Source organism: Pan troglodytes, chromosome 18, assembly GCF_028858775.2.
Source record: "Pan troglodytes isolate AG18354 chromosome 18, NHGRI_mPanTro3-v2.0_pri, whole genome shotgun sequence".
NCBI classification, from domain to species: Eukaryota; Metazoa; Chordata; class Mammalia; order Primates; family Hominidae; genus Pan; species Pan troglodytes.
This window is the reverse complement of record NC_072416.2, coordinates 44,297,386-44,309,829: the sequence shown is the minus strand read 5'-3', so window position 1 is coordinate 44,309,829 and position 12,444 is coordinate 44,297,386. Positions and strand designations below refer to the sequence as shown.

General features: G+C 48.5%; 1 long non-coding RNA gene and 1 pseudogene across 1 annotated transcript; both read left to right on the top strand.

The window, feature by feature from the left end:
• On the top strand, positions 485-1,218 carry PANTROV1R-PS256 (vomeronasal 1 receptor panTroV1R-ps256 pseudogene; annotated as a pseudogene).
• LOC129137332 (uncharacterized) lies at positions 5,376-11,683 on the top strand. Its single transcript, XR_008539788.1, has 2 exons — positions 5,376-6,544; positions 11,359-11,683. It is a non-coding gene; the product is annotated as an uncharacterized LOC129137332 (long non-coding RNA).
• Positions 11,684-12,444: the final 761 nt, after the last annotated feature.

The window sequence follows — 12,444 nt, the reverse complement described above, 5'->3', positions numbered from 1 at the left end:
AAAATTTATGTACTAGAATTAATGAAGAAAGAATTTTATGAGATAAAACATGTTAGTGATGATTTGAACATACCATAAATAATATTTATGATGTAAAGTCTTATTTTGAGATATTCAAAATATGTTTCTCTTTCACAGTTTAGATTATTACATTCCACTTAGGTTTTCATTGAAGAATACCTCTTTTTTCCAAGCTGGTGTTGGAATCTCAACCGTCAGCTTCCTCATTTTCTTCACACTTCTTCTGTAATGCAGGCCTAAGCCCACTGACCTGACCATTAATCACCTGGCCCTCATCCACATAGTGATGCAATGGTGTCATTGTTTTCTCCAGGTGTGTTTGAGTCACTGTATTTTCAGAATGACTTCAAGTGTAAAGTATTTTCCTACCTAAACAATATAATGAGATGTTTCTCCAGTTGCACAACCTGCCTCCTGAGTGTTCTTCAGGCCATAATTATCAGCCCCAGCAGCTTTTGGTTGGTGAGGTTTAACCATAAATCCACCGTTTTCACCTGCCATTTCTTCTTCTTTTCATGTTTTCTCAGGTTTTTTTTTTTTTAGTAGTAATCTCATCTTGTACACTATAGCTTCTTCCAGTGTGACCCTGAGCAATCTTCTGCATATCAGTAAATACTGTTCGCTTTTCTATCATCAGAAGACTGTTTCTTACTCTGTCATTACCCAGAGATGTTTCGCTTATAAGGATAATGCTGCTTTCAAGTACATGCATGGTGGTTCTTTTGTTTAGGCACCAGATGAAATTCTGGTACTTTCACAGCACCAGCCTCTTCCCAAGACCTTCCCCAGAGAAAAGTGCCACTCAGACCATCCTGCTCCTAGTGAGTTTCTTTGTGGTCATCTACTGGGTTGATTTCATCATCTTATTCACCTCAACCTTGCTATGGGCATATGACCCTGTTGTCCTGGGTGTCCAGAGGCTTGTGGCAATGTGTATGCCACTGTCAGCCCTTTTGTGCTACTCAGATCTGATAAAAAGATAATCAGTGTGATGAAAACTGTGAGACAGAAAGTTAACAAGTTATTTTTATTAAAAACAGATTATTCTGTCACCACTTAAATTATTTAAGTAGCACAGAACTTGCCATCTAATTTAACTTAAATGTATGGACTTACAGTTTCAGTGTGTCTAAATAGTTTTTAAATTAATGATGCCAATTCTCTCATTTTGAGTTTAATTTACATGATAGATATTGCCATATGTTTACAAGTGTCTCTTTTTCATTTCTTTTTGAAGTATAATATTAAGAATATCTGGTAATAAAATCTTTTTATCTTTGTATTTTTCAGAATGTTTTATTTTTTCCTTATCTATTAATGATATTTGACTAAATATTCTTATACTTGATATTTACTTCTGTTTGTTCTGGGTTCTATCAAGGCTGTGTGGATGGTACCTACACATTTGTGGCTTACCTCTGTTTTTTATCTCCCTACTTTTAAGATTTTTCTTTCTTTTTTTAATTTTATTTATCTTTTTTGAGACATAGTTTTGCTCTGTCTAGAGTGCAGTGGTGCTATCTCTGCTCACTGTAACATCCACCTCCCAGGTTCAAGCGATTCTCCTGCCTCAGCCTCCTAAGGAGCTGGGATTACAGGCACCTGCTACTGTGCCTGGCTAATTTTTGTATTTTTAGTAGAGACGGGGTTTCACCATCTTGGACAGGCTGGTCTCAAACTCCTGGCCTCATGATCCACCCGCCTTGGCCTCCCAAAGTTCTGGGATTACAGGTGTGAGTCACTGCACCTGGCCTTAATCAGTAAAATGCATTCATTCCTCTCTATTCTATACATAATAATCAATTGATTGTAGATTCAAATGTGCAAAATACAACTGGCTAACTTGCAGAAGTCACTGTGGGGTTATTTTTTGACAAAGAATAGGCAGTTTTTGATGTAAGGAAAAGAGAAAACAAGAAACTAACAAATCGAAATATATTAAAATTAGAGAGTTAAAAGACAAAAAACTGAGACACAAATCTGCAATACATACAATATTAAAAAAATTAATGCTCATGGTAAAAATAAATGAATAAAAAATTTACCACATATGAAAGAGTATTCATCTCCTTGGTAATAGAATACGCAAATAATATATCATATAGATAATATTTAACATTTATTACAAAGTGAAAGATTAGTCAATCAGAGAATTCCAAGTGTTGATGACCACAGCTAACAAATAATTATCCATGAATAAAGGAAGAGCCTGTGGATACCCTTTATTGCTATTTAATGTGATTTGGAATTTACCAGAATCCACAGTCTAGTAATTTTTCTATACTGTCCAGAACATTTATTGTGCATTTACATTTGGAGACTGAAGAAAATGATAGGAGCAGTATTTCTTTCCAAGAGCAAAATCTTTAACTTGAAAGAGCCCACTGAAGTGGACAAGTGGATAGCGCTAGCCTTAGACACTAGTGTGTGTAAAACAAATTGAGGGAAGGACACCATTGATAAACATTTTCATTTTAATTTGATTAATATTCATATCAAGTAATACATGTTTAAGGTGGTGAATATCATGGTTACTCTGATTTGATCATTACACAATGTATGCATGTATGGAAATTTTACATTGTATACCATAAATATGTAAATTACTATTTGTCAATCAAAAATAAAACTGAAAAAAGAAACCAAACAAAAATAAAAATAATAGAATTATATACCAGGACAAATAATTTATTTATTAATAAATAAATTAAACCTGATTGAATGTTGGAACCTCAAGCTACCACCTTTTCTTCCCTCACCCTTTACATTTCACGTACTTTGACTGTCCTTAGGAAATACAGTTGCCTTTCCTTGGAATCATTAGTAAAGATTGAGATGCTTGCTTGGCTGCTTAAGCATGTATGTTATAACACCCAAAGAATAATGAAAACGCTGTTCAAAATTTATGGTGCGAAGGAAAATAATTAGCTTGAATTATTTTTAATTAACTCAGTGTTGAAGCCCTGTTTCTTCTGTCTCCCGTATGTAAGGTAAAAATTTTGAGGAATTTATTAGTATTAAATTATCATTTAAGGAGGAAGAAAATACAGACCTCCATGCACTTGAATGATAACTCACACATATTTCTGGCTTAGAATGTAAGGAGATGGAGGTGGAATAATGTCTTCATTTTAGGCAGGAGCCTCTGAGAATAAATGCAATGGGTTAATAAGGCAAGAGAGCCTCAGGATGCTACTTTCTTCTCCCTTTCCTCAGAATGGGCTGTGACTCATCACTCAGGGCTTCTTCCATCACATGCCCCCTCTCTTTGCAATTGATGTCACAAAGCTCTGCTGACACTCTCTGTGACAGAGCTGTTTGGAACTCACCTTTTGTCCCCATCCTGTGCTGCTAACTCCCATCTCTCCATCCGGGGAGCAGCTCCTATGGCCGATCCCCAAGTGCAGGGTGCTCTTGGCTTCTGTCCCTGCTGACAGCCCCAGACAGAGGAGACAGAAATCTTTAGGTGGGACTTGAGCTTCTTCCAGAGTGAGTCTGTCCCATAAGGACTACAGCTCAGCCTAGAGGACATGCCCAAAATGCCTGTCACCAAATGTTCAAAGACCCTGTGAGGTACATCCTCTAGACTGAGGTGAAGCCCTTTTAGCCCAGACTTTCTTCTTGAAGGTATTTACCATAGTCCGTGACACATAATAGTGCTCTATAAATAGCATGTTTTCTCTTTTCCTGCCACGGAGTCACAAAAAAGCAGCTACAGGGAGAAAGTGTAAAAGAGAGAGAGGCAAAAGTGTATTACCGAAGTGAGGGTAAGGAATGTTTGTGCATGAGGCTGATTTGAGTGAAGATCTGAAAAAGAGATTATGAATTGTTCTGGATTAGTTCCACCATTTCACCATGATAGCATCTTCTATAATCTCTAGCAAAAATGACTGCTTTGCTTGAAAGCTTTTCCCCAGAAGGCACTGGTGTGTTATTTCTTCATCAGCTTAAAAAAATTAGGCCAGTGATGGTGGCCCATACCTGTAATTATTTTGGGAGGTGAAGGCAGGTAGATCGCTTGAGCTCAGGAATTCAAGATTAGCCTGGGCAAGACAGTGATACCCCATCTCTACAAAAAACATAAACAAAAATTAGTCAGGTGTGGTGCCATGTCTCTGTAGTCCCAGCTACTTAGGAGGCTGAGGTGGGAAGATTGCCTGAGCCAGGGAGGTTGAGGCTGCAGTGAGCTGAGATCCGACCACTGCACTCCATCCTGGGTGACAGAGTCCTGTCTCAAAAACAAAACAAAAAAACATTTCTGGGGTTTTGTTTTGTCTCTTTTTTTTTAAGCAACTGGTATTTTCAAGCTAAAAATTAAAAGTATTATGGAAAAACTAATGTATTAATAGGGAAAGAATAGGGCATATAATTTGTTATAAGATGTAAATGTTATGTTCTAGAAGCCTTTTCTCTGATTTATAAAATTTTCCATCTCAAGAAAGGTTTTCTTTATGTCTTACAATTTAAAGATCCCCTGGATTAAAGTGTGATAGTTCTGTTGGAGTGAGGATAATGTTGCATAAAACCTGCCTTTTGTGGCATCATCTTACCCTACTTTGCAGAACAGAGATACCAAGAGTTGGCCTTATGAAACTGGGGCTGTTTTTGCATTGTGATTTCAGAGATGCTGAAAATACTGATTTTCTAATACCCCAAATTACACTAAAAATATAAAAGACTTGGGCTTTTAAGTCTTGAAAACTTTTCATCCCGAGTTTTAAAATCTAAGATGAAAAGCAGATGCCTTCCAGAATCCTACCAGGGGTTACTGCCAGCCAACTGAATGACTTGGAGGAACGACTTATACTGCTGGGCCTGAGGGACAGGCTGATAGGCTGACTGGCTTCAGCAAGGACCTTCCATAGGTGACCCTGGTACCTAATCTGAGGCTTTGTCTACACCGGTTTCATTAGTATGTAGTCTTGGAGTACTTAATGTTTAAAACTAAATGAAAAAAAATGAATCAAGAGAGTTATCACTGTTATCACTGTGTAACCATATATAATATTTTATAATAAGGTCCCCCAGCAAACTATTAAAAGTGGTCCAAAGGGATATTTAAAAAGAGATTATCAAAATGTTTCCACTACAGCCCTATTCATGGCAGAAATGCAAACACTGTCCATGACCTCACCACACAAACTTCCCTCATGTGTGGAGAGAGACAAAGGGGCCCTCTGGTCCTCCTGTTCTGCATTAATTATGCTGAGTTCCACACTGGGACCCCAAGGCCTGGGAACCACCTGGATGGGTGTCAGAGAAATGGTGGACGTGGACCCCAAAGCCACTTAGGGCTGTTTGCTGATTGGATGCAGCAGGGGTCAGACCATTCGCCTGTGACGTTTTCTTCTCTTTATAACAGTGGCGGGAGTGTCCCTGTGAGAGGCCAGGTGTGGGCCACGCATCCAGCCCGGGGTCCAACGGGTGTTCCTGGGGTGCTGGGGGATTTGTGACACCCCAAAGAGATAGAGCTAAATTTAGGTGGCTTTGAAAAGGGAAGGCCAGGTTACCAGGGACTGGGTGTTTTCACTTCAGGCAGTGAACTGACGGTTTTAGATACCCAGAAGGGAGCTTCCCACGTGGGATCGAAAGACGCCAAGAGAACTGGCCCGCCTGCAGGTCTTAAGCCCCTCTTGCACTGCCTATGTCGGGAGGGGCATGGCAATGGGAAAGGTGAGGGAATGGGGGGCAGAGTGCAAGGGTGAGGTGAGCCCAGCGGATGACTAGCGTTACTATGGCAACCCTACTGACAATGCTATGAGAGGCTCCCCGCCTCACGCTGGTCTGCGGAAAATCAAGCTTTGGAAATGAGCCGTGAAGGAGGAATGCTGGGAAGATGAGATGTCACAGACAGTGGATCTGGTCAAGTTGTTTCCTCGCAGGCCGGCTTTGAAGACCCGGCAGACCACTGTTCTGGCCAGGGAGGAGAAAGGCAGTGAGCTCATGACACCACGCCTTAAGGCCCATGGGATCATTCTGTGCCCCAGGGAGGCTGTCCCAGCCTCACTAGATTGTAACCCCATCCCTGCTCGCTCTGCGGGACCCAAAATCCCATGGGAAGAGGAGTCTGGAATGCCCTGAAGCTCCACCTCCACCGGGCACCGAAGAAGGTTCAAGGAGGTCCAGAGTACAGGACTCCCAGGGGACTGGCACTGGGTAGTAAGGCAGCCCACTCTTTCACGCATCCCCCTATATGCCCCCCACCCAGCTTCGGACGCTGCAGTCCCCGCAGCCCCCGCCACCGCAGCAGGCGCTGCCATTTTTGAGGAAGCCACAAACTGACTTCCAGGAGCCCGAGTCGGTTTAGAAAATGCGCATGCGCGAGGCACCAGGCGATTCTCGCGTCACAGTGACCCCCATCATCGCCCAGGGGATGGATGGGTCCCTGAGGCTTGGAGAAGCAGGAGCCCTCCGTGGCAGTGCCTAGGCGTTAAGGCTCCGGCCTAACCTCTCCCGGGGGTCGACAGGATGGTTTTTGGACGCCGGGAGTCGCGGAGGGCCGACCGTGATGAAGAAACCTCAGGTAGAGGGGTCCCGGGGAAGCAGCGCGCCATCCAAGCCTCAGGCCTGCCCAGATGGTGTGCGGGAGAGTCTCACCACAAGTCGTGCCGCCTGTGATCTCGAGGACAGGCCTGACTGTGGGCCTGTGGGCTGCTCTCTTACCCGAGGGTCGTTCTTGCCGAGAGCAGAACCCGGCAGCCTCTGGGGCTGCCTGGGGGTGGGTGTTTCTGTGCCACTGCTGTATGTCTCTGTGTGTGTATGTCTCTCTTTCTCTCCTGTTTCTCTGTCTCTTTCTTTGTGTGTGTTCGTGTGCGTGTTTGGGACTAATGTGCCCTGTGCGCTGGAGGGTGGTTTCTTGCATGTCAGCCTGTCTTTGGTGAGCCTCTTTCTGGGTCTCTGCCTGGGTCGTGTGACCGGTTGTCAGTCGTTTTCCTAGCGATGCCACTTTGGGTTTCTGAAGGCCTCGGCGACGTTGGGAGCTGCGTCGGACCCGCAGGGGTTGAAATCTTCTTCCCATCCTGAGCGGCCTCTTTTCTAGGATCAAGACAACCACATCACACCCAACGACCAAAGCCTCCCAGGAGCTCATTGTCCTTCTGAAGGAGGGGTGCAGACCGACATCAAAGAAGTTGGTTCTAAGTCCTCATGCCTTCTCCTGTCATTAAGAAATGTAGCCCTGGCAGGGCGCGGTGGCTCACGCCTGTAATCCGAGCTACTCAGGAGGCTGAGGCAGGAGAATCGCTTGAACCCGGGAGGATGAGGTTGCAGTGAGCTGAGATCGCGCCATTACACGCCAGCCTGGGGGACAAGAGCGAGACTTATTCTCAAAAGAAAAAAAAAAGAAGAAGAAGAAAAATGAAATGTAGCCCCACCACTACACAGGCTTGGAGAAGCCAGGAACAGGATGTGGCAAGGGCCTCTTTCACTCAAACACTGGCCTTTCTGGCAAGTCTCCCGGTTGACATTCCTTCCTGGATGCCCATGGCGGTAGCATTGTGCTGTATCCCATCTGGGCTTTGGCATCTGCTCTCTCCTCCCTCTTGCTCTATCTGCCATGTTTCTGAGGGACCTAGAGTCTTCTTGGTCTGGCATAATGTCTTCAACAAAGAACACTTTGGAGTCCATCAGAAGAAACTTCGTGGAGATCTGTTTCATGGTTGTTTCCCTCTCCAAACCTATTTCTGGTTGATTGGGCAGGTGTGACGATCCTGGAGCTCTGGGCTTCCATACCTGTCTTGGATAGGGAAGCTCCCTTGGTCTCCATGTCCCACCTGATGGCTGCGTGGTTTGTCTAGATCTAGGATGAGCAGTAGGCAACTGTGGCTGGCCTTTGTCTTCTAGGAAAGGCTGTGTTGCATTTCATCTGCACTTACTGTCTCATTCTTGAGGGACATCCAGTTCCTCTGCTCCTGGGTGGGACTGGGAGGCAAAGGGACCCGGCTTGGGCTGGGTGCAGGGGAGGTTGCCTTGTGTTGGGGAGTCAAACGGACTGGGCTTGGGCTGGGTGCAGGGGAGGTTGCATCAGGGATACCTAGCTGGTAGAGGAGTGGGGGTGGGGTGTACTTTGCATTAACCTCTTATCTCCTCAGGCAGGCATCCCCAAATGTGGCTTGGACTGCAGCACAGGCCCTTTCCTAGTTCCCAGGTGTGCTTTGCTTTTCCTTGGCTTTCTTGGGCAGGTCACCTGTGCCCCCGGGGCACATGCCTGGACATAATTGTTGGTCTCTTCATTGCCCCATATGGCTTCGGAGACACTCACTCCATCTGCTCTTAGGGGATGCCAGTGCCACATGTGGTCAGATTTGCTCCATGTCAGGCTCGCCCTTGTCCCTGTTTGCACATGTCCCAGAAAGCAGTGTCAGGATGCAGGAGCCCCTGGGCTTTGGAGACCTTGGCAGGCCACTGCTCCACCCAAGGAGGAGGGAGGCAGTGGGCTCATGGGTCAGTGAATTTTCAGCTGACACCACACCTTGAGGCCCATGATATCTTTCTGTGCCTCAGCCATGCCCTCCCTGCCTCACCAGATTGTGAGCCCATCCCTGTTCACCTGGTGGGATCCAAAATAGGATCCGAAGAGGAGTCTCTGCTGATGTCCTGAAGCTCCTCCTCCACCGGGCACCGAAGCGGAAGATGGCTCACGGAGGCCTTGGGGACAGGAATCCCGGGGCCTGGTCCTGGCTCGCGTGCAGACCTGCCACTCATGCTTCCCCCTACCCGCCCCCAGCTTCTGTCACCACCACCGCAGCCGAAGCCGCTGCCACGCCGCGCCATCGCCATTTTTTTTTTTTTTTTGAGACAGAGTCTCCCTCTGTCGCCCAGGCTGGACTCGAGTGGCATGATCTCCACTCACTGCCACCTCCACCTCCCGGGTCCCAGCGATTCTTTTGCCTCAGCCTCCTGAGTAGCTGGGATTACAGGCGTGTGTTACCACGCCTGGCTAATTTTTGTATTTTTAGTAGAGATGGGGTTTCACCATGTTGGTCAGGCAGGTCTCGAACTCCTGACCTCAGGTGATCCGCCCGCCTCGGCCCCCCAGAGTGCTGGGATTACAGGCGTGAGCCACCGCCCCCGGATCGTCGCCATTTTTTTTTTTTTTTTGATATGGAGTCTCGCTCTGTCGCCCAGCCTGGAGTGCAGTGGCGCGATCTCGGCTCACTGCAACCTCCACCTCTCTGGTGCAAGCGATTCTCTTGCCCCAGTCTCCCGAGTAGCTGGGATTACAGGCGCGTGCCACTACGCCCGGCAAATTTTTTGTAGTTTTAGTAGAATCGGGGTTTCACCTTGTTAGCCAGGGTGGTGGCGCCCGGCCCTGTCGCCATTCCTTAAAGGGGCTGCAACCTGACTTAACAGGAGCGGAGCGCAAGTCGGCCTAGCCAATGCGCATGCGCGGTGCACGAGCTGATTTCTCAAGGCACAGTGACCCCCACCGTCGCTCGAGTGATGGGTCCATGAGGCTGGGCGAAGCAGGAGCCCACTGTGGCAGTGCGTCGGTATCGAGGCTCCAGCCTGACCTCTCCCAGGGGTCAACAGGATGGTCTCCGGACGCCAGGAGTCGCGGAGGGCCGACCAGGTGAGGAAACCTCAGGCAGAGGAGTCATGGGGAAGCAGCGCACCATCCCAGCTTCAGGCCTTCCCGGACGGTGTGCGGTGAGTCTCCTCACAAGTCGTGCCCCCTGTGATCTCAAGGACAGGCCTGACTGTGGACCCGTGGGCTACTCTCTTACCTGAGAGACGTCCTCACGGAGAGCAGAACCTAGCAGCCTCAGGGGCTCCCTGGGGGTGACTGTTTCCGTGCCACTGCTTTATGTCTGTGTGTGTTTGTGTGTCTCCCTTTCTCTCCTTGTCTCTCTGTCTCCGTCTCTCTTTCTCTGTGTGTGCCCGTGTGCATGTGTGTTTGGGACGAATGTGCCCTGTGTGCTGGAGGGTGGTTTCTTGCATGTCGGTCTGTGTTTGGTGAGCCTCTTTCTGGTTCTCTGCCTGGGTGGTGTGGCCGGTTGTCAGTAGTTTTCCTGGCGGTTCCACTTTAGGTTTGTGAAGGCCGGGTCGACCTGGGGAGCTGCGTTGGACCCACAGGGATTGAAACCTCCCTATCCTGAGCGTCCTACTTTCGAGGATCAAGACAACCACACCACACCCAAGGACCAAAGCCTCCCAGGAGCTTATTGTCCTGCAGGAGTGCGTGCAGACCAACATCAAAGAAGATGGTTCTAACTCCTCCCACCTCCCACCTTCTCCTCTCATTAAGAAATGTAGCCCCACCGCGACAGTCTTGGAGAAGAAGCCGGGAACGGGACGTGGCAAGGATCTCTGTGACTTAAATCTGGCCTTTCTGGCCCAGTCTCCCATTTGGCACTTCTTCCTGGATGCACATGGTAGTGGCATCGTGCTGTATCCTGCCTGGGCTGTGGCCTCTGCTCTGTACTCCCTCTTGCTCTATCTGCCATAGGAGCCTAGAGGCTTGGTCTGGCTTAAAGTCTTCAACAAAGAACACTTTGGAGTCCGTGAGGGAGAAACTTCGTGGAGATCCGTTTCACAGTTGTTTCCCTCTCCAAACCTATTTCCGGTCGATTAGGCAGGTGTCATGATCCTCTGGGCTTCCATACCTGTCTTGGACAGGGAAGCTCCCTTGGTCTCCATGTCCCACCTGATGGTTGCGTGGTTCGTTTCAGTCTAGGATGAGCGGTGGGTGACTGTGGCTGGCCTTTGCCTTCTAGGAAAGGCGATGTTGCATTTTATCTGCACTTCCTATCTCATTCTTGAGGGACATCCGATTCCTTTGCTTCTGGGTGGGCCTGCTTTCCAGGCTGTTCTCCTGCTGTTCCTCCCAGCTTAGCTTGGTTTGGAAGCTAAGCTCCCCTCTGTACTGTGAAACTGCACTGGATGCATGGAGGGAAGAGGCGGAAGAGGACTGGGAATGCTGGGAGCATAGGCGCCTGGCCTGTTGGTCACAGAGTTGGGAGAGTACCTTCTCAGCATGAACCAGGACTGGGGACCATAAGGATCCCTGGAGGGAGGGGCATCGCTGTGTGCTTCTTACTGTATGCAGAGTAGTAGTCTCTCAACACCTTTTGGCAAGCAGCCAGACTACAATCCCGAACGGGGATTGGAAGTTGTGCTGTGAGGGCGGGGCAGCGCTGTGCGCTCTTCACCTGGCATGCTGGGAGAAGTAGAATCCCACCGGTCCCAGCATGCACCGGGGTTGGCATGCACCGGGGTTGGGGGGGTCGTTGGGGTCGTGCGGGTACCTTGAGGGAGGGGCAGCGCTTTGCTCCTCTTGCCAGGCATGCTAAAAGTAGTAATCTTTTTTTTTTTTTTTTTTTTTTTTTTTTGAGACAGAGTCTCGCTGTGTCACCCAGGCCTGAGTGCAGTGGTGCGATGCACCATCTCGGCTCTCGGCACGCTGCAACCTCCGCAACCTCCGCCTCCCGGGTTCAGTCGATTCTCTTGACTCAGCCTCCTGCGATTGGACTACAGGCATGCACCACCATGCCCGGCTAATTTTAGTAGAGACGGGGGTTTCACCATGTTGGGCAGGCTTGTCTCGAACGCCTGACCTCGTGACTCCTGACCTGGTGATCCGCCTGCCTCGGCCTCACGAAGTGCTGGGATTACAGGCGTGAGCCACTGTGCCAGGCCAAGAGTAGTAATCTTTTAACCGCTATTGGCTTTTGGTAGCCTGGTTTCCAGACTACAATCCCAGCATGCCCTGGGATTTGGGGAGGTGCCGTTACCTTGCGGGTGGGACAGCGGTGGTGCGCCCCTCCCCAGGCATGCAGGTAGGTAGTAGTAGTCTCTTACCGCTTTCAGCCTTTGGTCGCAGGGATGCCAGACTGAAATCCCAGCATGCACCGGGATTGGGGGTGGTGCGGGTATTTTGAGGGAAGCACAGAGCTTTGTCCTCCTTGCGAGGCATGCAGGGAATAGTAGTCTCTTAACCGCTTTTGCCCGTTGGTCTGAGGGAAGCTGGACCACATTCCCAGCATGCCTGGACAGTGAGCATTTCTGGAGGGAGGGGCAGTGCAGTGTGCTCCTCACAGGGCGTGCAGGGAGTAGTAGTTTCTTAACCGCTTCTGGCCGTGGGTCTCAGGGCCGCTGACTGTAGTCCCAGCATAAGCCAGGGTGGTGTGCTGCCTGGGAGGGATGGGTAAGAAGGCAGCGTGGACCTTTCTGCTTCCAAAGCAATGCCGGTCACTGATTCTGTGCCACCCCTGGCTAAGGGGAGTAAGTCCGGAGAGGGACTTGAGGTACAATTAGCAAGATTTGATGCTACGAAGTGCACTTCACCTCTGCCCAATCATCCTCACCTCTACTTTCACTGCTCAGCTCAGTTTCCTCTCCCACCCGCACTCCCGGGATCTTTCCTGGGCATCGCGCCTCACCAAGCCGAGGGAGCTGCCTGCTTTCCGAAGCTGATGTGGAACT